This window comes from Aethalodelphis obliquidens, unplaced genomic scaffold (genome assembly GCF_003676395.1).
Source record: "Aethalodelphis obliquidens isolate GAN/ISIS:26980383/991018 unplaced genomic scaffold, ASM367639v1 scaffold19, whole genome shotgun sequence".
In the NCBI taxonomy this organism is placed as follows: Eukaryota; Metazoa; Chordata; class Mammalia; order Artiodactyla; family Delphinidae; genus Aethalodelphis; species Aethalodelphis obliquidens.
In genome coordinates, this window is record NW_020837963.1 from 7,978,592 (window position 1) to 8,004,051 (window position 25,460).

The 25,460-nt window shown below is 40.0% G+C and overlaps 1 pseudogene; it reads right to left on the bottom strand.

The window, feature by feature from the left end:
* Positions 1 to 344: 344 nt before the first annotated feature.
* The window catches only part of LOC113626696 (phosphatidylinositide phosphatase SAC2-like), a 45,567-nt pseudogene continuing 20,451 nt past the window's right edge, over positions 345 to 25,460 (bottom strand).

A 25,460-nucleotide genomic window follows, 5' to 3' on the forward strand; every position in this document is an offset into this window, starting at 1 on the left:
CTAAGCCAATAGTTTTTATATGAAAATGCTTCTCCATACTAGTAACACTTTGAAGTCACTAAAAACTAAGTATTTACCTTGAAATGAACTGACAAACAGAACAAAAACAAATTATGAAAAATGCTAATCACCTAAATGGATCCACGTCCATACATTCTACCCACCCACACCACTCCAAAAAAGGTTCAGGTTATTATGTCCCAAAGTAATCTATTCCTGAATTACTTTTAAAGAGAAAACTGCTCTGTAGTATATAAGCTACTCAGGTCTACACATTCTAGAATGATGCACTTCCATTGTCCTAGCTCTCAGGTTCAGTCTCCTTTTAAAATCTTTCCAAATAAACATAATTAGAATTTGTGATCCCTAGATTCAAAGACAGTACAGGTTATATGACACCTCCTTTTTTTTTTGGATTAAATAAAAGCCACAGGATTCTGAGTGGCTAAAAACTAAATCTGAATTATGTGTGTCTGCATTGAGTAAACATTTTTAAGTTCTTTCTGCTGGACTTCATTAACTACTTCAGGTTCTGCAGGGCTCTTCTGAACCCTTGCCATGGCAAAGCTTATCCCCTGGGTTAATCCAGCTTAGGTGATATTAGAGGCCTGGACAATGGAACTTCGAATCTTTGCAAAGGGAGAGACTGCTCTGCTGCTACAGCTCTCTAAAGGAGAAGGAGTTACGTGAAGCCCTCTCTCAAGTTCAAGTGTGCCAGATTCGGAGCCGGGGGTCTTTTGAGATACAACTGAATGCACTGGTTCAACTGACAAAAGCTGTGGGCCTGTTGCAGACAAAGACACATCTAATTGAGATGGTAGAGAAGGTATCTGTTCCATTGATTCAAATTGAGCGTCTTCGTTAGAAACTTGATTGGTCATGTGATTTCCTCCCTCACTAGCCTGAGAAACAGACCTGGTTTCTGACAGCTGGCTCATTTTGTTTTGTGCATCTTGAACAAATCTGTGGCAATAAATATCCATGGGCTTGGCAAAGCCAGTCAGTGTTGTTTATGTTGTCAGACGAAGGACTTTTCTTCAGAGAAGACTCATAGCCTTTTCCAGGCCCACTTTCATGAGCAATAATAACCTCTGAAGGAACATGAATGCTAATATCTGTCGCTCATAGACTGGGATCGACTGCCTAATCGAGGTATTGAAGCAATACTACCACAGCTAGGAAGCACATAGTCTACTGGCCCTGCATTCTCTAGAGAGTTAGCTAGCTGCCTGCCTTCATCAGACTTGGAATTCATCAGAGTAAGGAATTCATCAGAGTGGTGTGAGTCATTCTCTGAAGACATTTCCCCTTCTGACTGCCTGGGCTTTCTTATCCATCATACTAGTGTTTTCCATGATTTTAAGACTCCCAAAGATTTACTTTAAGTTTGGTTTTAGAGAGTTAACTTTCATTTCAGGTTTTGTAAGTTCCCTAGCTTTCGTAGATTGCCAATATTTATATTGGATTTGGTCTGTTTCACTTTTTGATTTAGAGATGAAAATTTGCTCATTAAATTTTTTTTTCCCCTGGGCCAAAGAGCCTTGGTTTTGAGATCTGATGCCAATGATGTTTTCATGAGGTTTACTGCTCCTCCTCTCAAGTTTTCTCTCTGTTATAGGTACATCTAATCCCATGGCTTGCTTGGTGATCTGCAGCATCTCTGCAGTATCTGCAGAAAAGATATCGAAGGTATCTTTTCCATCCTCTACTGGATTGCGCACTACAGCTCTCAGGGTGTGGAAATAGCCACTTGCTTCTTTGTATCTGTAGTGCAGTTGCATGCAGGAGAACTTTGCCTTACCAAAAAGAGTGGGTTCAGGACCTATTTCAGTTTTTTCCAGGTCTTCTGGACCTAGTCGTCGATACTGGTTTACTTTGTCGACTTCATCATCATAATAGGCTACAGAGTAGGCAAAGGTAGAAAGCAGTGACAGCACGTCCACATCTCTGTGAACAGCATCAGTGAAGGTGCACTCTTAAAACTGTTGCTTGAGCCAAGCCATAAAAATTACCTCAGGACACGTATTTTAATGTGAAATAAATTCTAAACCTACTAATAAGTGTTACTTTATCCTAGCTTCTATTTTGACACTAATATTTGCATGGGTCAAACATGATCTCAGTCAAAAGCATTTTGTCCAGAACGAAAAGCACTTGACACCTAACAGGCAGTCGAGAAAAATGTCAGCCCTCTACCCCGCCCCGCATTTTTACCGAAGTATAAGCTACAGTAAATAGTTAATTTCCCTCCCCGCCACCGTCAACCCCACTTAAAAAGAAAAAATCCCCAAAAACAAAAAACCCACACTTTTTTTTTTTTTTAAACACGGACAAGAAAAGAAAGAAAACCTCTTTCAGGGCTTCCCGGCCACGCCTGTAGCTTGGAAGCAAGGGCTGCGCTCCTCGTTTTTCTCTTCCCGCCAGTCAGGCATCCCCTCCTTCCACGCGATGAACACGAACACCGCCAGCACCGCACGCAGCCTCGCCCCCGCGACAATGGTCGCGTAAAAGCCACCGTCATCAGGGGACATTAACAGGAGGCTTTGGAAAAGCAGTAATTTACAGGACAGATACAACCTCACAGGAACTTTAACCATAAGTCCTGCAACAGGGAGAAAAATCTTGAAAGTCTTCGCCAGGCTGCCTGCCTTCGGGCTGGGGCTCGGCAGCGTTGCCCGTGGTGTTCGCCGGCCGCTGGGCGGTCGGAGGAGGCCGGTGGGAGCGCGGCCTCGCGTCAGTCCGTCCGTCCGTCAGTACACCAGGCGAAGCTCAGTCGGAGGCGCCTGCAACAGAGCTGACTCCTAAAGCGACTGCGGAGACTGGGGCAACTGCCTCTCTCTCTCTTTTTTTTAATTGAAGTATAGTTGATTTACAACGTTGTGTTTCAGGTGTACAACGTAGTGATTTAGTTACACACACACACAAATATACACACACACACACATATATATATATATATATATATATATATATATACACATTCTTTTTCAGATTCTTTTCCATTGTAGGTTATTAAAAGATATTGAATATAGTTCTCTGTGCTATATATTTATTTCATTTATTTTATACATACATTTAGTTTATTTATTTGTGGTGGTGTGTATCGGTTAATCCCAAACTCCTAATTTATCCTTCCCCCATTTCCCTGTTGGTAACCACAATTTGTTTTCTATGTTTGTGAGTCTGTTTCTGTTTTGTAAATAAGTTCACTTGTATCATTTTGTTTAGATTCCACATATAAGCAATATCATATGAAATTTGTCTTTTTCTGTCTGACTTACTTCACTTAATATGATAGTCTCTAGATCCATGCATGTTGCTGCAAATGGCATTATTTCATTCTTTTTATGGCTGAGTAATATTCCATTGTATATATGTACCACATCTTTTTATCCATTCATCTGTCGATGGACATTTAGGTTGTTTCCATGTCTTGGCTATTGTAAATAGTGCTGCTGTATACATTAGGGTGCATGTATCTTTTTGATTTAGAGTTTTCTCTGGGTATATGCCCAGGGGTAGGCTTGCTGGATCATATGGTAACTCTATTTTTAGTTCCTTTAAGGAACCTCCATACAGTTCTCCATAGTGGCTCGTACCTAGCCTCTTTTAATAAAAATTAGCTGATATTTTTGAGCCCTTAGTATGTGTTAGTCACTGTTCTGAGAGTTTAACATGCAATCTCACTTCGTCTTCACAAGGGCTTTTTGAGGAAGGTATAGTCTTAAGCTCCATTTTACAGATGGAAAACTAAGGAGTACAGATGTTATTTGCCCAGAGCCCCACATTTAGGGAGTGATGGGCTGGGGTTCAATCCAGGCAGTCTCTATTAACTAGAGATTTCTGGGAGTCCCTGAATGTAGGCATATGGATAGTTCTGTATACCATGATGTGACTTGATGGGCTGAGTGAAGGCCACCTGCCCATAACTTTCTCCCTGTGCAAGTGTCATGATGGTTCAAATCCACCATATTGGTTTCCTAGGGCTCCCATAACAAATTACCACAATCTTGGTAGCTTAAAACACATTTGTTCTTTCCTAGTTCTGGAGGATAGAATTTGGAAATCAGATGTCATTCGGGGCATACTTCCTCTGGAGGCTCCAGGGGACTTTCTTGTCTTTTTTACCTTCTGATGGCCTTTGGTGTTCTGTGACTTACAACAGTGTCACTCAATCTCTGCCTCCATCTTCACATGACCTTCTTCTCTGTCTTCTTCTCTTCCTCTAAGGCACCAGTCACTGGATTCAGGGCCCACCGTAAATCTAGGATGGTTTTGTCTCAAAATCCTTAACTATTTACATCTGCAAAGACCTTATTTCCAAATAAGGTCACAGGACATTACACGCACCACTTAAGATATATTCTTTTAGATTTAGAATCACTCTGTCCAGAGTCCAATTTTAACAATCAAAAAGTAGGAAAGACTTTTTGTGAATGGATGTGTTTTGGGGTCATTTATTCTGGGGCTACAGCAAACCAGGAGTCTTGAAAGAAGACAGGAAGTGAAGATGAGACACAAAAAAGGGCAGATGAGAGGGAAGGAATTGAACACACATTTCAGTTTATTTTGTAGTTTGGATAAAGGTTTTGCTGAGAGTATATTCTCCTGAGTGGCCTTCATAGAAGGGGATAGAAGAGGCAGTCAACCACCCAGTGAAAACCTCCGTCTACCAGTTTTCTAACATGAGCTCTAACTTACACTGGGGCCTGCATACTTTTTTGAAACTATGTTCAGAAGTACAGACTGTAAATCTCACTTGCAGCAACAAAAACAATTTCTAATTGCATAGAAAGCAAATTGCCACCAGCAAGGCGAGTCCACTGCCCCTCATTTTATGGAACATGTAAATTGTCTCTCTTACTCTTAAACCTCCAAAACGTCACTTTGCATCTGGCTCTCTCCATGAATATTTTTTGGAGCATTTTAGGAAAAGCACTGCTCAATGACTAAGAAAGGATTGTACTGAACATGAGACCAAAACCATATCCCACTGAGATCTCAGTGACTGAAGGCCAGCCTTTTACGTCTCCTTGCCTCGGTCTCTCCATGAGCCAGTTTACCTCCCAGGGATCCTGTGAGTATTACAGATACACATTTAGACAAAAGCAGGCAACCTCAATGCCAAGAACGTGTAGGGAGCTCTGTGTAGTTGTGTGACTAACTGCATATATGTGCCACGGTGGGAGGTGTTACCATCTTTCTAAACAGGCAGGGGTTTGTACACGTCTAAGAAGCAGGTCTTGTGTAGTAAGATATCGCCAGTGCCCTCATCCTTGTACTGTACAAGAAGAGGCTCCCGAGCTAGCACTTAAACGTGTTAAACTGGAAAGAGTACTGTACTGAGTTTGCAAGTGTTAAGAGCGTCTGGATTTTAAACTGATGAAGATGATGCCGAGTTAAATGACTTGCCCAAGGTCAATGATTGCATTATGCCATGTAGATTAAAATGGAAAGGCTTGTATTATAATGTTCATTCATCCAGCATTCATTCCGTTATTCTACCTTCAAAATAAATCCTAAATCCAATCACTTCCTACCATCTGTACCACTACTGGCCTTTTCCAAAACATCATTCTTCTTGCCAGAGTTTTTGCAATAGCCTTTAGCAGTTCACACTCTTCCTATCCTTGTTCATCCCCCAGCCTCTAATCTGCATAGAAATCTGAGTTATCCCTTTAAGCTGTTAGGTTATGTGCTTCTATGCTCAGAACATTCAATGGCTTTTCGCCTTAGCGAGAGCAAAAGCCAAAGTTTATTAAATGATCTGCAGTGCCTTGCATGACCTGATCTAGTCTCCTACCTTTCCCTGCTTTGTTCACTTCAGTCCAGCCATACTCACTTCTTTTCTGTTCTTTGAATATGCCCCAAATGCCCTTATTTCAGGACCTATAATGTGTTTTTTTTAAAGGCAGCCTCAAGTCTTGCTCCATCGTCTCCTAAAAGTCTCGGGTCTTCCCTCACAGCACTTTATAAAGTAGCACCTCTCATACCCTTAATCTTCACCTACACTTACCCTGAATCATTGCTGTCTATAGCATTTGTCACTTCAGAATATAATGTATATTGATTTACTTTTCATTGCCTGTATCTCTCTTAAAAATGTGAGCTTCATGAGATAGAGTCTAGGACTGTTTTTCCACCTCTGTATCCCCAGTGCCTAGAAAGGTGCCTACCATGTAGTGGAAATTTAATAACCCATTAGGTAATTGAATGACCCCCATTTCCTTGGACCTAATGGGAAATGACAGTACTGCCTTTGCTTTACTTTCCTTAGGGTTCTCTCTGTGTGTATGTGTGGGGTCATATAAAGTCCTAGAAATGAAAGAGCTTCATAAACTGTTAAAGTGCTATACACAAATGTGAGATAAGTTATTATTTCTAGGCTATGGTCTCAGGTGATTCTAGAGCAGAACTTTGCCTTGAATTCAAGAGAGTGAGGTGGCATTCCCCTGGATAACTTTGGGATACACTGTGAATTATAAGCTAATTTAAAATATTAGAATCTGTGGATTTGTAAAGAATATAAAAGTTAAAATAAGCCTAAATTTAAATTTGATATTTAAATTTGTTTCAGCCCATCCCCGACATCTAGCCTCTGCTTGAATGCTGCAAGTGGCTGGGGGTTACTCCGCTCTTCTTTAAGGCAATCCTTTCTGGTGATGGATATTGCAGTTGCCAGAACATTCTTATCTGTGGTAAGTTGGTATCTGCTCATCTGTGACATCCACACAGTAGTTCCCTTCCCCCCCAGTCCCTGCTGCTGAATCCATGTGGAAATCTTCTAGTCTGACCCTCCAAGGTTTCTCTCTCAGCCATCTGTATCAGTTCAACTCAGGACATACCTCTTCCCCCACTAGAAATCTGAGGACTGCTGCTCTCTGAATACACTAGACCATTCTGACAAGAACGGCAATGATCATTGAAGCTACAGTTCAGGAAAAACGTGTGCCAGCTGCCTCCCACCAGGGCTCCTTGTGCTACTTTACTGCTTCCATGACAGGGACGTACCAACTATCAGACATTCCCTCCGGGTCCCCATTTCGTCTCTCCTCAATTGCTCCCAGTTGTAACCACTTATTTTCTTGCTTACTTCTTTGCCCCGATGCTCTCCCAACCCTCCTCTCACTATCTGCAGGGGGAGAAATTGTTCATCTCCTACCAAAGTGGCCTGATTCCCCCACTGATTTTCCTAGCTCTGACAGTAACTGGCTCTGTGACCTTGAACAAGTCATGTCTTCTTTCTGTAACTGGCTATTCTCTCAGGTCTTCCCCAGATCTGAAATGTTAAATTTAAAATTCCGAGTGAATCCTTGTTCTAAAAATTAGAATGAAAAAATGCTTAGACACAAACCTGGTTCAGAATTTAATTGGATCAATATTTGAGCACGCCTCAGGGGCCATATGTGTATGGTTCTAGACACTAATGTGGGTACAGAACAATCCTGACCTGCTTTCAAGCCAATTAGTGTTCCTAGAGAAATAGATCAGATGTGTGAAACAAGAACCATTCATTTTGGAATTAAATTCTACTTGGATAAATCAAAAAGGAAAAAGTGATAGAAAACTGTTGGCTGTCTGTCTTGGAAATTTGAATTTCATATTGATTCATTATGGCAAGGCTTACTGGTGAAAGGCACAGAATTTAGAATCAGAGTGCCTGGTTCTAAAACTTATTCCCCTTTTCACTAGATAAGTGGAAAAGGGCCACATTATTTGATTTCTCTATTTGATTTGCTCAGTTTCTTTATTTGTAGATAGGTATGATAAGATTACTTTGTAGATCTGTTCTGAGGATACATGCAGTAATGTATACAGACTCCTGGGCAAAAGCCTGCACGTAGTGTGTGTTCATTGAGTGGTTGCTTTTTCTATTCTTGTTGGTGTCCTTAATCCCTTTATTTCTTAGAGTCTGTGTTGTTTTTCCTCTGATATCAGTTCTCCTCCTTTACTAGTGTTTCAACAGTCCTTACGATCTCAGTGCTTGAAGTTCTAAGATACTTTCAGAGTATGAAAAAACTCAGCACATAATTTTCAACTTTGGAAGACTTGTGGTAAAGTGGGTGGAGTCATAAGCTTGGGGATGGAGGTGTAAGTCCTAGGATATGATTGTAGCTTAGGGTGATTTAAATTATATAAGTAGAAAAAATCAGGTCCCCATAAAAGATATGTTATTATTTCTTTTTTCTTTGAATTATTTTGTATTAAACAAGAACAGCAGGAACTTTTTTATATTTCAGGCAGAAGAATTGTGTTGGCTAAATATGGTCACGACTCCTTTGTGAGCAATCAGAGATTTTTCTCCTTTTATGATTGAAGACATATTACCAAAGAATATAAGGAAAATACCTTAATGCTAGATGCATGTTATTCAAGGTCCTGAGTATGGCATCATAGTACTTTTGTTGAAGAAAGGAAAGGGTAACCATAACATTCAAATTTAGGCACACATAATGGTCTTCTAGTCAATGGTGTGCACACTAGAAACGAAATATTCTGTTTCTGGATGTTGGTCTTTCTTGCTTGAAGATTATACTGCTTTTACCCAGTTTCTAGCCTCTCTTTGTCTCTGGGTGAGGAGAAAGGTCTCATTGTTTAGTCAGTCTCCCTCCCTTACGCATCCACAATTGCATTAGGTGGTTGGATTGACAACGGCGCAAAACCTCCCTACAATAAGAATTCTACACTTCCACTCGTGTTTGGAGGCAGGGATCTCTTCCATGTACCCCTAAGCCCCTACTGATAATGATAATTATCAGTACTGCTGGCAAGATGTAGTTTTCAGCACCAAGGAGAGCTCCTACAAAGTGAGTTATAATGAAAAAAAGCATTATTCTTATCTTGGGCAGTGTAGGTCTATACTATTGGAATCTACTTCCTGGGTCTATGTTGTTCTCACTTGTTTATTCGCCAAAAATATTTCCTAAGTGCTTACTAAGGGCCAGGAATCATGCTAAACCCGAGGGATATGATGATTAACATGGCATGTGCCATCTTGTCCCATGATGCTCTAGACCTCAAAGGACAAGCACTCTCAAACTAGCCTATAATCTTTTAGGGTCAGGTGGCAAACAGTCCCTTAAAAGTGGAGTCATTTCAATACTTAACAGCTACTTACTTGAAGTCTCATAGAAAGGATTTTTATATCTTTTGGCTACTTATCAGTATAACCATTAAGTCTCTTTTATGGTCAAAAAGCTATGATGATGAATATGAAGAAAAGTGAAGTAATAAAAACCCAAGCAGAGGCTACTGTACAGTGTCACTTCCACTATATTCTGTTGGCTTATGCAGCTCTCAGCTCTGCTCAGAAACAAGAGGAGGGGGCAAAGGCTTTACATATTGATGATGTGATCTTGAGTGGAATGATCACACTACAGAACAGCATGTGGCATGGGGTATACTGTGGCCATATTTTGAAGATATGTACTCTTCTAGTTCATTTTATCTTTCTGTAATTAGTCCTAATATATTTAATTTTACATATGGTAAAACTGAGCCCGAGGCTACTTAAGTATTTAACTTTCACATACGGAACTTCTCAGGGAAAAGTAAAAAAAATCCTGTATCTATCACAGATTTTCTTATGATACACAGAGATCCTGTTTTGGTTACTAATGCTAATTATATTGGGATCCAAAGACTCAGTAAATACTTGTTAAGTGACAGAATGAACAAAGGATTGAATGAATATAGATTGAGGTGCCTGAGTCTTCCTGGGTGTTGTAGACATATATAAAATATGGTTTTGAGATTTAATGACAACATTCTAAATTTTATGGTTTGATTGTGTATTGATGAAAATCATATGAGCAATAAGGTCAGGATTAGTTGGTTACTAGACCTATCTTGTGTCACCTTGGGAAAGGCAGTTGTTAGATATTCAGGAATTTTGCCTTCTGGTGATTAAACAGTTGGTAACGGAAAGTATGTGCACCACAAAATTGGCAAATACTGTCTATAAATATAAGCTTACTTTTTGTTTTCTTTTGAGTGGTACTAGTGTACCAGAATACCACTGGACCATGGTGCTTAAGAGTCTTTGCCTCATTGGGGTGACATGATTCCCACTCTATAGAAGTATAGACAGTGTAGTATAAATATACATGATAAAGTATAACTGTATATATAGAAAATTACAAGTGTGGCTGTTACAAATTGGCATTTAAGGTGTTTGAAGACCTTATTCTTTAGATCAATGATGTGCTTGGTTTTAAACAAGTTAGTTACAATTGTGGTGAAGTTGGAAAAATATACAGTAAAGCAATAGTTATGTCCTGAAAAATCTCAGGAAGGATTGAATGTCCCTAAGAGGGGAAGAGAGGGATGTCAACTGAAGATGGTGTTGACATTTTGTGAATTCATCTAGAAATCTTGAAAGAAGATGAAGTGTCTCAGTATTCTATCTGCATTAGATCAAATACACATCTCTCAAGCTAGCTGTAGAGTCGTCATTCTTGGGGACAGGCCAATACCAAGCAAAGATGAGCAATATTTTGTTCAGGGTCTCAGGATACATCAAAATATCTTCTAGATATGCAATTATGTAGTAGTCTAAAAGGTCAAAGAATGCATTATTCATGAAATGCTGAAATACCTATATTGTATTATTGAAACTGAACATATTGTGATATATCTAAGGGGGTATACTGTATACAAATCCCTGTCATCCTCTAAGTTCCCTCCCTTTTCTGAAACAGATTATACATTTTAAAGGAATCTATTTAGGTATAAATTATAGCTATTAAAATTTTTTTAATAAGTTGTGTATTAGGCTATGTTGAATAGACTGAACATCCAGAAGTTGTTAGAAAAGAAGAAGTTCTGCACTATTTTAACAAATAAATTTAGATCTCTATAAGGAGATCAAGTCCACATATAACATTTTTGCCTCTGAAGTCTCAGCATGCCCTGGTCTGGACTCGTAGCAGTAAATACATATCTTTCTATAGGTTACACATTTGGAGTACAATGTCAGTAGTGTGTGGTGTGCAGAATGTGGGTGGTAGGTTTCCTAGCCTATGGCGTAGAACATAATCTTGAAGACATGATACTTCTTGGGAAGGATTAGTGCAGTTTTCATAATTGTTACCTTGTGTACCCCACTAGGGTAGTTTTAACAATTGTTAACATCAATAATTAACATTTTGTTTTTCTCTCTCTCTTCTCCTCAATTTCCTCCATCTCTCCCTCTTCCCCACCCACCTACCATTTATTCTTTTGCTGAATCATTTAAAAATATATTATAGACATTATGATACTTTATCCCTAAATATGTCTGATACATGTCCTAAATATAGGGACATTACCCCAACTAGTTACATTACCATTATCGTACCTTAAGGAAATTAACAATAATGTCTCAGCACCATCTAACATCCAGTCCATATTCAAATTCTCCGATTGTCCCCTCCCAAAAAAGTTTCAGATTTTTTTTTAGAAAACAAAATCTAATCAAGGCTCATAGTGGTGCCCCTGTTGAATATTACAGTTGAGAAAATAGGCTAAAAAAATTAAGGTCATGCAATCAATCATATGCTGTGAGTTGGATTTAAACTGACTGGCTCCAAGGCCCTTATTCACTTCATGCTGTTGGAGGAGACTCCCAGGGACTATGAGGGAGACAGAGACACAGAGAGAGACAGGCTGACTATACCTCGAGGTCACATCTTATTGGGTTATACTTTTACGTAAGCTTTCGGTGAGAGAAAATTAGGTGGCCATGATCCTCTATTGGTTCAGACAGAATATAGGCTAGAGGTTTAGCCATGTTGAAAGAAGACAAGAAGGGAGTTTTGTTTCTGTTTGTGTTTTTTAAAAACAGCATGAGTGAGAATACCCAGTTAGCTGAAGTCTTTTGGAGACCTGAAGAAAATGCAAACGTTTGCTTGGGGCACTTCAGGACTTTTTCAGTTCTCGCTGCTCCTTCTTAGACCTTAAATGGCCAGTGTAAGTCATTGCTGTGTAATCCTGAAGAAGAAACGTCAGTGTTTTCTATCTGGGGGGGCCCCTGTTTGTGTCTGACTCACCAGTGAGGTCCCACTGGATAATTTGGAGCTTTCACCAGCTTTGTGATGATGAATTTTTCTAATATTACAGAGTCCTAGTTGTTGATGTTTCTTTCTCCATAATTTGAGAGCCCTTAGTAGTACTTTCCAAATTTCCAATAATTAAGCTACTTTTCAGAGTTCTCTCATCTCTTAGGATACTTCTGTCATGCTTCTTTTGTTTAAATAGGTGATATGTGATCTTCTCAGTGATGCAGACTTGGCCCATCATTTGTGCCAAGGCAGTTACTTGGTTATATACAACAAGTTAAGGTGCCTTAGGGTCTGAGATCCATTTTAGAGCAGCTTAAACTCCCTTGGTGAAGCCATACTTCTATCTACAGCTTTTCAAAGCATGTGAGTTAGTTTCTTGTGGAATTAAGCCTGCTACTAAGTCCCAAAGTCATGTTGTCTCAATATTCATCTCGCAGTATATAATCTCAAACTTTCTCTAAAAGATAATCTTCATTCCTGAAACTGTCCATGAGGAATTATGGTATTTCACAAATATTTTTACTTAAAGAATGTGAAGTTGTTAACAAGGACTACGTAAGAGACAATGCCTCCAGCACAGGTCTGTGCTATTTAACGTTCTGATTTCTAAGCCCTAGCACCTCCCCTATGATTGGATGAAGACTCAGAAATCCCTTGTCCTGGAGAGATATTTGGGGCTAACAGAACTTTGGGTCCTGTTTCTCCTTTGTGAAGTGAAAATTTACTCTCTTCATCGTGATGGTGACACTGGTAGTCTTCTATACTTAATATCAGAGACACAAGCGAGAGAAATTTTTATTAGTAGTTCTCTTGCAGAGATGAATAGTATTTCCCTTAAACCTGCTTCAACTAATATGTCAACCTCCCGAGATAATGCAGAAGTAAAATCATGTCATAATTACTAAATAACAGGTATCTAATTTAGCATCTTCTTATACTAGATGCAGAAATATTAAGCTTTCTATTACTTGGTATTATGGAGCTCCATGATAATGTTGACCCCTCTGAGGGCATATATGTCCCTAACTATTTGACATTTGCATTGGTTTGTGTTGAAAAGAGGTGTCAGTACTCAGATAACTGCGGTGATGAAGGAGTTAACAGAACCAGAAGCCAACAAAGTGAGATGCTGGCAGCAGATGGTGTTGTCAAATAGAGGTATAATTGCATTTTTTAAAATCCCTTCAAAATAGTCTCTCAAGCCTACTTAGATGACATTTAGCAGGCTCTGGAAATCACTTAAATGGGTACAGAAATAAAAGAATTACAGAGGAAAATGTCACCATCTGAATTTGTCTTGAGTCTTATTGAGTCAAGACATCTGAGGCTCTTGTTAATACTTCGGAACTATTTACAGCCCATTCAGTAGAATGTGTCATTGTTGCATTAAGTTTAGCTCATTTTGTGGGGAAGGTCTTTTGTGGCAGTCTAGAGAATGGAATGGATTTAGTGCACTAAAATATGAAGTCTGTGGGAAAAGAAGTATAAATTGTCTTAAATTCAAATACAGAAAAATCTCACTGGAGCTTTTAGAGAAAGGTAATTAATGCAATTGAAAACTACAGGAAAAATAGCCTCCTTTTGTTTTTTCATTTTATAGTTTGTCACTCTTATTGAATATGACTCAGCAAGAATGAAATGTAAAGTGCTTTTATAGCATTTAGAAATATTGGCAATATTGATAGGGAATATAAGATTTTTTTGATTGGGTGAGGGTATAGCATATATGAAAGACCTGAGAAGTATACTCACAAAAATTTAGAGCTAGGACATGTGCAATTATTAAATTTGACTTTTTTATTTTACAGGTAAGGAAAGTAAAGCCCAAACATGAGCCTGAGCTAAAACTCTTATCTGGCTTCAAGGATATAAACGCTTTGCAATTATTCAAAGTTTAAAAGATTTTACGGGCAAATATATCTATATGAACCAGTTGTCTTACTACAACCATGAGTATAAGCCAACCCCAGCATTTTGCCCTAGCAAAATCCTAGCGGGGGCAGGGGATGGTACTGATGAGGGCATAGGCTTGGTATCAAGCCCTGACTCTATTCCTTATTAACTTAAATGAAGTTACTTAACTTGTCTGGCCTTGTTTATTTTGGTCAAGTACACAGTTATTACCATGGTCCAAGAGCTGTCTTTCAATGGCAGAACTATGGTAAATGCTGAAGAAGACATGGTTTTACCTCCAAACTCTAGGAACCACCTTTTTGATTCTCCAGTTGTGGCTTGCAACAGGTTATATACAGAATTATAACTTGTCACAGTTTTTTTTTTAATATCACTGGATCTGTTAGATCAGCAGTCCCTAACCTTTCTGGCACCAGGGACCAGTTTCATGGAAGACAATTTCTCCACGGACAGGGTGGGGGATGATTTCGGGATGACTCAAGTGCATTGCATTTATTGTGCACTTTATTTCTATTATTATTACATTGTAATATATAATGAAATAATTATACAACTCACCATAATGCAGAATCAGTGGGAGCCCTGAGCTTGTTTTCACTAGCCACTCACTGACAGGGTTCTGATATGAGTCGGCAAGCAACTGATTTATTATGGTCTCTGTGCAGCCAGATCTCTCTGCTAATGATAATCTGTATTTGCAGCCGCTCCCCAGCGCCAGCCTCACTGCCTCAGCTCCATCTCAGATCATCAGGCATTAGATTCTCATAGGGCGTGCACAACCTAGATCTCTCGCATATGCAGTTCACAGTAGGGTTCGCGCTCTTATGACAATCTACTGCCCCGCTGATCTAACAGGAGGTGGAGCTCAGGTGGTAATGTGAGCCATGAGGAGTGGCTGTAAATACAGGTGAAGCTTTGCTCGCTCGCCTGCCACTCACCTCCTGCTGTGCGGCCTGGTTTCTAACAGGCCATGGACCAGTACATATCCGTGACCCAGGGGTTGGGGACCCCTGTGTTAGATCAGAAGTAGCAAAGATACTTACATTAGAGACTGAACAAACTGAAGAACTTTCTGTTGTTTTATGACATTGGTTCCCAAACTCTGATCCCTGGACCAGCAGTGTCAATATCACATGAAAACTTTCAGACATGCACATTTTTGAGCCACACTCCAGACCTACTGAAACAGAAACCCTACGAGCAGGGAGCATCAGAAAATTTTAAACCAGAAATCTGTTTAAGCAAACTCTCCAGGTGATTCTGATGTGCGCTAAGGTTTGAAAATCACTGTTCCAGAGCACAAAGTTGTCAACTTTTTTATCATCTGGTACATGGGTCAGAAAAACATGTCCAGATGTGTTAAATTTTGCTATCATAATACAAATAGACATATTACAATGGTAGAGTGGGCAGGGAGTTACTTGTCTTTCTCTTTAGGGTGTATTTCTTGACATCAACCAGATCATTCCCCCAGAGTCTGCTGAAATGTCAGGCCACTGTATTTTTATTGAATCATCTCCTACCTGCTGGCATGTAGGTATTGTACCAAGTCACTTAGGAACTGTTAACTCCAGTTTACTTAGCATGTCTCAGCATGAACTTATCATTTTATTGGACAAAACTGATATCCTGTAGGGATGGAAAGATGACCAGGACCCCCATAAACTAAAGTGTGGCCAGAACCAGATAGCTGACATAACCCTGAAAAATAGTGAAGCGTGGTACGTCTTCTGTCTTTTCCGTGGGAAATCACCTATGGAACCTGTGGTTACTTCTCAGGTCTGCCATTACATTATCCAACCTATCTTGCCTTTAGAAGAAAAGTGATGGTACTTGGCCATCGCCACACAGGGATCCTAGCATTTCCTCTGTGTTTTCTTAGGTTTTTTTTTTTTTCCCCGTAATTGATTTCTAATCTCATAATGTTGTAGTTGGAAAAGATACTTGATATGATTTCAATTTTCTTAAATCTACCGAGGCTTGATTTGTAACCCAAGATGTCATCTATCCCGGAGAATGTTCCATGTGCACTTGAGAAGAAAGTGTATTCTGCTGCTTTCGGATGGAATGTCCTAAAAATGTCAATTAAGTCTATTTGGTCTACTGCCTCATTTAAGGCTCGTGTTTCCTTATTAATTTTCTGTCTGGATGACCTGCCTATTGGTGTAAGTGGGGTGTTAAAGTCCCCCATTATTATTGTGTTACTGTCAATTTCCCCTTTTATAGCTGTTAGCATTTGCCTTATATATTGAGGTGCTCCTATGTTGGGTACTAGCATCTCCTCTGAAATAAAGACACCAACATTAATTGTGATGACTTTTCCCAGCATCTCTGGCATATAGGAAATAATTTCCAAGATTCTTGTGATCTCCACAATAAAGTAATTTTCAATGCATTGTTGAAAAAAAATGTCTTCTGAGTCCTCTTAGGGAATCTAAGAGATGAGTGGCTTACACAGAATAAATTCACTCCAACATTTCTATCTCTCTGATTCTGCATTCTTTTTGTATATTGTATGTTAAGGAATTTATGGCATCTCAACTTCATTTACCCTGGGCTACTACTGAATCCAGCTTTTGGTCAACCAACTGAGCAAATAGAGGCACTACTGTTCGTTTATGCCAACACATTGAATCCAGTGTCTGATAACTGCACCAATATTGATGCATTCACCCTATTTCAAATCAACTTTCTACTCCTTTGTCTAGTGTCCTCAGAACCTATTCCTATACATGTTCTCCAGATTTTAAATTATCAATATTCTAGAAGTTTCTTTGACTAAACCTTTCCTCCAGGGTCTGATTTTTGTCATATCTCTGAGTCATCCTAGTTGTTTGGAGCTCTTATGGGGCATTTGAGTAGAGCCTGATGAGAATTGCATCACTTCTGTAAGACAGATGCTACAACCTGGGTCATTACAGGGTCTTCAAGCAAGGAAGAAACCACTGAAATGGCAGGGAAAAAGGTCTCCTGCCAGGGGAGTCATGGTAGGTGTGGAGTGTCAGGGTATTTTTCCATCTATATCTTCCCATATTCCCCCATCCCAAATTCTCTATATTTGCTTTTTTCTTACTATTTTAACTTCCCTAAAGAGACCTGATGAATTCATCTGACATTTTTCACTGACCTGCAGGATCAAACACTGAGTGATTTTTCAGCTATCTTAACCCTGCAGCTATAAGAGATAAGAAATTATTTTAGTACATCCATAGAGAGTTCCTGACTTTTTTGGCCTGTGCCTTAAGCCAAGAACTTAGTATTTTGCACTTGTCATGCTATTTCTTTAAGTTGTCCAGTACTGTTAGGAGCATACCCCCCAATTCTACAATCCCTGAATTTCTGAAGTTCTTCATTAAAAAAAAAAATAGAGGCCAGAGAGTTCTCCCTGAGCCTTGCCTTCAATGGACACATCATTCCAAGTGACCACAGGAGATAACTTCAATTTCTGCACTGCGTATCATGAGCTGCCTGATTCACAAATCATCATTTCCCTGAGGCCGTATTTTCCCTTTTCCCTGAGGCCTTATTTCCTGTATCGATCAGGTTTCTTAACTGCAAGCACCATAAATCAATATATGCTAACTTAAGCCCCCCCGCAAAATTAACTAAAACATACTAAATGTTTTAGTATTAAAACTAAAACATACTAAATCCATAGCATCTCTAGAAGATTCGGGGAACCAGGCCACAGTTATGAACAGTGTAAAAATTATTTTACTGCTCTTGACGTGCCACCTGCCCCATTGTAAATAATATGAGTGACAGCTGTACTATGACAATCAGGTAACGGACAAGGATGCTAAATGTCTTTATAAAAGCTTTCAACATGGCTGCTTTGTGTCTTGGGAGTTTAATTAAGATTGTCCTTTTGGGTTCACAGAGGCTAAGTTTGCTGCATTTCATGGCACTGTGCTATTTATTGCTTCAACAAATATGCTTTTGCTGTTACTTATCAGTTTCTTCTTTAGACTATCATAAGGAACTGAGGGAAAACACACCAGAGAGTACTCACTGCTTGCTGTCAGACTCTGTATAATCCAAAGAGCAGAGAAAGAGAGACATAGGCTTTTATTGAGCATGCATTATGAACTTGGGGGGCATTACACACATTCTCTTATTTACTCCTCTCAGTAGCCCTGTTGGATCTCCACTTCATAGGAAATGGAGTCTCAAAGGGTATGTAATTAACTTGTCCAAGGTCATACAGTTAGGAAAGGGTAAAACCCAAATCATGCCAAACCTGGCTCACGATTTGAGGGTCAGATCTCAAGAGTCTGAAGATCTAGTGTAGAGGAAATAGTGTGGGATATGAGAATTTGGCCCCAAATCAAAAGATTCTGACCTTAGCTTCAGAGGAGACTAAAAGAGGAAACTTTTAGTGGAAGGAAACTTGTGGAAACTTCGAAGAGGATATTGGCAGAAAAGCTGAGTAGATTGTCTTTAAATTGTCAAGACTAGAGTGAGTCTGTGCCTGAAATACTGGCTGCCCCTCTTATCACTGAACTTCCTAAAAGATGAAGAGAACCCATTGCTCAGGAAAAAGACCAAGTAGGCAGTTTGGACACATCGTCTCGTGAAATGAGCCAGCCACAGGATCGTGTCCTCACCGGTACCCACGGGACCTGTCCAGCACAGAATGGCTCATAATAACTAACCACCTCCTTGACTATTTCCAGATCCAGCTTACTAGTGGGTTGATTGATCTGGCTTATGTTGATTCGTTCAAGGACTGAGACTGCATGTGACTGAAAGCCCAGTAGCCCACTGGGATTTATCCTGAAAAATCCAGGGACTGGTAGAGGGCAGCAAGAACCACTTCTCATCAAAGAAACACAGGTGCTCTGGTCAGAAGTAGACAGTGGCACTAGATGGATTGGAGTAGTTTGCGGGGTAAGCGCTGTGGAGTGGTTGTGACGATGGTGGTGAGTGGTCACCATTGTATTGGTGGTCATGGCAGGCGCAGGGCTGGCATATGAGAGGTCTTACCAGTGTGATACCTGTGATGCTCTTAGAAAATCCCTAGAGAAAATTTCCTTAGGTAAGGCACCAGAGTGACTCAGCATTTACTAGGTAGAAATACCTCTTTTGGACTTCATGGCTACAGTTATGAGGCCACATTTCTTTCCAATACAATTACGGGTGAAAAAATCCTGCTGGCTGTCCATAATAAATCAACTGAAGAGCTTTAAAATTCTTACATTTTGCCAGCCTTTTGTATCTTCCAAACAAACTTTTGTACCTTATAGGAAATAAAGTAAAACTCTTTATTGCCTTATATTCCCGAATTTTAGCTATACATGCCTATAAATATATATTACATACATACATGCATAGGTTTATATTCATATTTCAATCATAGGACTTCAACTTTATTTTTTTAATTTATTGAAATATAGTTGATTTACAATGTTGTGTTAGTTTCAGGTGTAAAGTCATTCAGTCATACACATACATATACATATATAGGTTTTTTTTCAGATTATTTTCCCTTATAGGTTATTACAAAATATTGAATATAGTTCCCTGTGCTATACAGTAGGTCCTTGTTGGCTATCTATTTTATATACAGTAGTGTGTATGTTTTAATCCCAAACTCCTAATTTATCCCTCCCCACCCCTTCCCCTTGGGTAACCATAAGTTTGTTTTCTAAGTAAGTCTGTGAGTCTTTTTCTGTTTTGTAAATAAGTTAATTTGTATCATTTTTAAAAATTAATTTATTTTATTTTATTTATTTTTGGCTGTGTTATGTCTCTGCTGCTGTGCGCGGGCTTTCTCTAGTTGTGGCAAGTGGGGGCTACTCTTCGTTGCGGAGCAGGGATTCTCATTGCGGTGGCTTCTGTTGTTGCAGAGCATGGGCTCTAGGTGCATGGGCTTTGGTAGTTGTGGCTTGTGGGCTCAGTAAATGTGGCTCATGGGCTCTAGAGCGCAGGCTCAGTAGTTGTGGCACACGGGCTTAGTCGCTCTGCGGCATATGGGATCTTCCCAGACCAGAGCTCGAACCTGTGTCCCCTACATTTGCAGGCGGATTCCTCACCACTGCACTACCAGGGAAGCTCCATATTATTTTTTTTTTAGATTCCACATATAAGCAATACCATATGAAATTTGTCTTTTTCTGTCTGACTTACTGCACTTAGTATGTTCATCTCTAGGTCCATCCGTGTTGCTGGAAATGGCATTATTTCACTCCTTTTTATGGCTGAGCAATATTCCATTGTATATATGTACGACATCTTCTTTATCCATTCATCTGTTGATGGATACTTAGGTTGCTTCCATGTCCTGGCTATTGTAAATAGTGCTGCTATGAACATTGGGGTGCATGTATCTTTTCAAATTAGAGCTTTCTCTGGATATATGCCCAGGAGTGGGATTGCTGGATCATAGGGTAACTCTATTTTTAGTTTTTTAAGGAACCTCCATAGTTGTCGCACCAATTTACATTCCCACCAACAGTGTAGGAGGGTTCATTTTTCTCCACACCCTCTCCAGCATTTATTATTTATAGACTTTCTGATGATGGCCATTCTGACTGGTGTGAGGTGATAACTCATTTTAGTAGGACTTCAACTTTACGGCTAGATTCTGGATTCTTGGTCTAGGGTGCTGTTGCACTTGCATTCTAATTTGCCTATGAAACATTGTATAGTATTTAGTGCAGTGTGTGTATCTTCTCAGAGGCATTATTTGTATTTTTTGCCTATGTGACAGGCATATGAAATTTTAAAGAGAGCATTCTTAGTCTCCCCTACTCTGGGGAATCTAATGATATAGTGTCATTTTCTGTTTTGAGATTGGAAGGGAATTGGGAAGCATTGTGGTTTAGAGCTTGAATCTTGGCTTTGCCATTTAGTAGTTGTGAAATCTTGGGTAAGAAATGCAACCACGTGGCTCAGTGTCTTCACCAGTAAGATGGGATTAATAATTCTTCCTCCTTCAGGTTGTTGAGAAGAATAAATGAGCATAGATGTTACCTAGCATGGTGTCTGGCATGTAGTGAATATTATAATACAGTGTCTGAACTGGAAGGAATCTTAGAATTAACAATATAGACCAACCTCCTCCTACAGATGAACAGTATAAGGTCCAGAGGGATAAAATAACTTATCCAGAGTTTTTACCTAACTAGTGATAGAGTTTGAACTACAAACAACTACAAAGATTCCCATACAGTTCCAAGGAAAAGTCAATGCCTTATTGTCAGGGAGCAGATGAATCATGCAGTGGGGTAAAATGGAAAATACTTCTTTTTCCATTTCCAGAGTTGGAAGAAAATTCTGTTATATTAGCATGGCTTCCCAAATCAGAAACCCCCTTTTGGATATTGGAATATATATTTATTGCTTGATATCTGAGCTCTTTTTCTAGAATTTCCAGTTAGTAAGCAACTTAGGAATTTTAGAAAGCCTGAGTTGACTTTTTTAAAAGACACATTTATTGAGACATAATTTGCATACCATAAAATTTACTTCTTTTAAGTGTATGATTCAAAGATTTTTAGTAAATATATTAAGTTGTGCTACTATCAGCATAATCCAGTTTTAGGACATTTTCATTAACCCATTAAGATCCCTTGTACCTGTTTGTGGTTTACATTTTTCACCCCCAGCCCCAGACAACCACTAATATACTTTCTGTCTCTATAGATTTGCTTTTCTGAGCATTTCATATAAATGGATTTATGTAATACATGGCCTTTTTTGTCTGGTTTCTTTCATTTGGCATAACGTTTTTGAGGTCGTCCATGTTACAATGTGTACCGTGTTTTGCTTCTCTTTATTGCTGAATCTGTGTCGACTTTAAATATAGGTTCTATTGATAAAATAGGGAAGTCGGGCGGGGGGCAAGAAATCATTTCAGCCTCTCCAAATTTGTCACCGGATAAGCCCAATTCTACAGTTACCCAAGGAGCAGCTTCCCACAGGGAATTCACCAAGGTTGAGTCCTCTGGCCCTCTTCCCAGGCTGCAGGGAGGAAATGTTTACATCCTTGTCTCTGATGATTATGCCACTAAATGGTTGGAAAATTGCCCAAGTAGGAGGTGGCAGCTCAGATTCCAGCGGGTTAATAACAGCCTTGAAGTACACATTAGTGAGCGGACAGTGATGCACCTGCCATTGAACTTGGGAGTTTGGGGAAGGGCATGAATCCTCACAGGGAGACCATAAAATGGGTTGTATAAGTGTCACAGCTGGGAGTGATCCTGGCAGGGGGCAGGTGTATTTCCTGGCTTTTCTGGTTGTGAGACCAAAGTAGGATTGGGTTGGGGTTCAGCACACAGGTTCAGAAGTCAGACAGAATGGGTTGACTGTGTGAGTTTGGGCAGATGGTGAAGCCTCTTGGAGCCTTTGTTTTCCTCATTTGTAATGGAATATATGGTCCATACATTATAGAGCTGTGAGAGTTAAATGAGATGGTGCAGGCAAAATGCTGAGTAAGATTTTAGCGCCTAGAAATTACTCAGTAGACATTGGCTCTTAATTTTTATCTCTTTGACACTAAAAAGTCAAATCTATTCCAGTGTTTGGTTGGCTCCCTTTCTAAATGTCTTGAAACTAAAATTAATTATCTGGAATTAAGAAAGTCATAAACTTCTAAAATAATAAAAAGATTCAAGGGATTAACAGAAACAGTTGTACCTTAGAATTAATAAATTAGTTGGCTTCTTTATTCCCCTCCATTTCCTTGCTTTCACTCAACTTCCCTCCTTCCTTCCCTCCTCCTTTCCTGATAATATAACTGGAATCATAAGTATAATTCCAACCGCTAATATTTATGGTATCCATTTTAGATTATAAAGCATTTTTTAAAATAACTTCACCACATTTGGTGCTCACAGAAGTTCTGGAGAGAGCCATCATTCTCATCCCTGTTTTAGCGTTGGGGATAATGTGATCTGTCCAAAGTCACACTGCTCATAAATGGTGGATCCCACCAGCATTATTAGATACTAGGAATTAGATATTGTATTCATTTCCTAGGGCTACTGTAACAAGTTACTACAAACTAGGTGGCTTAAAACAACAAAAATGTATTCTCTCATATTTCTTGGAGGCTGGAGGTCTACAATCAAGGCATTGACAGGGTTGATTCCTCCTAGAGGCTCTGAGGGAGAATCTGATGTCTTTCTCCCAGCTTCTGGCAGTTGCTGGCCAACCTTGGTGGTCCTGGGCTCTAGCTCTGTCATTCCAGTCTCTGCCTCTGTGTGAGGCATTCTTCCCTGTGTGTGTGTGTCTTCTGTGTTACTGTGTCTGAGTGACGCTCTTCTTCCTCTTAATAAAAACACCAGTCTTTAGATTTAGGGTCTACCTAATCCAGATGCCTCATCTTAACTAATTATATCTGCACAGCCTTTATTTCCAAAGAAGGATACATTCTGAGATTCCATGTGGAAGGAATTTTTTGTCGGGGGGTAGAGGGGAGACACTATTCAATTCCCTACAGACCTGGAAACACAATTCTTAGTCTAACATGAGAGATGGGCATTTAAATAATTATCATTGATGTAAAGATTCATCAGTAGCTTAGAGACTGAGAACAGCAAGGAGGAGATTCTGGGTAGAGGTCATGCTGGAGCAATGGGTTTGTTGAGTAGCTGCCTCCTTCAGGCCCCACAGAGAAACTGACAGGGAAGGTGCAAACACCAGATGTGTTTCAAGAAATAAAGGACCTTACATGTTTCCCAGAGGAGTAGAAAATAGTGGAGTCTTTTGGAAGCTCTCAGTAACTTGGCTTATAAACCATTGAGAGATGACCTACTTTGATTTTTGTTCATTTACTCGAGCTGGGTGGAGTCTGGAAGAAAGGAGCTCAGCTGGTCTACCCAGCAGAGAGAAGAGAGGGGAGGGAGTAATGGACAGGGTGGGAAGGGGAGGATACACTACCCCCTGAGACACCAGGGTTTGTACTTGGACTCCTTGAAGGAGAACAAAATTTGACCTTCCAAAACTTCCAACGGAGAAGGTGGAGCTGTCTGAAGGAGTGAAGGGCATATGATAAAGTCCCAAACAGGCATCTAATATAGAGGTAAAACTCCAATAAAATATCATCTAAAGAAGGGTGTTTGAAACTGGTAAGCCAAGAATAATAACTGTTGCATTTTACAGGATTGGTTGGCAGGAAAACCTTAAAGAGTGAAGGTGCTGAGTTCATGGAGGGGGAACCGGGGAGTCAGATTCTGGCTCCAATGTTGGATGGGAAACTCTGGGAATAAAATGTGTACAGACAGCTTTATGGAGTGATGTCATGCTGGGTCAGTGCTTTAGGCCTGTGAGAAGAGCACAAAGTGTTCATGGATCCCATGGAATCTGAGAGATCGGAGACTGCATCTGCCATGGTCATTGCTGTGTTCCCAGTGCAAGAGAGTATCAGAATTTAGCAAGTGCTCAGTGAACATTTTAAGCACAGGAGTTGAAGGGGCAATTCGGAGGTTCCAGCATAGTCTGGGAGCAGGGCAGAAAAGAGCAGAGTGAGTGAGTGTCAGCTAGGCCTCTACCACAGGCAGATTTAAAGATGCTACTCATCTGGGTCTAAATTCCTAATCAGCATCCTCAAATCTGCTAGGTGTGCTCTGAACAGAGGCTAGCCTGGTTCATCCTCGCTGACCATGACAAAATTCTAGAACTGCTTGTTCTTAGCGTACAGCTCGATCTGCACTTGACTCTGTCAGATGCCAACTCTCTCCTCTTTTTTCTAGGTCTACATGTTGCCTTTGAATTAGACTCAACATTTTGTTCCCAGCTGGAACTTTGTCTCCCTCTAATTTGTTCCAGTCATGGATACCTGGAGTCTTGAACCCATTTACCGTGAGTACCACGCTGGGTACTGTCTTTACCTGGCTACCCCTGGACTCAGGAGTGGGACCTGGGCAGATAGGGCCTGGAGAATAATGAGCTGCACGTGCAGTTCCATATGATAGAGGACTAGACAAAGGAGCCTGTTCTGAAAGGAAGAGGGGAGAGGAAGCTATTGAGTTTGGGGCAAATTCGTCTTTATGTTCGAGCACAGCATTGATAGCAGGGTTTTTATCCACTGTTTTTTTCATATTGAAATAATGAGGTATCAACAGTCCCCACAATGTAACCCTTGAAAGTACCACAAGACTTGAATTTTATGAAAAATAGGATGGCTACATTGCAGTTCATTCATTCATTCAGTAATCGATTCTTCAATGTCTACCATGTGACACGTGCTAGGCTTCACACAGGGAAATAGAGAAGAGGACACAGAATTTGTACTTCTTCTCCCCCACAGATTCAATAGATAGTAGGGGCTCCTGAACTGTGTACACTTAACTAAAATACAGGACAGAAAAATGGAAGGAGGGGCAGAAAGATGACACTGAGCACGGGATTCCAAAACTGGGGCCGAAGCCCGCTGCAATGTGGCTTCCCTAGCCAGCTGACCCAAAGGGTGGCTGGACAAGGAAGCTGGTTCTGTTGTCTAGAATTCTAGATCAAAGGCTGCATTCTGCCTGGCCTGGGAGTGCGGCTCACAGTGGGATT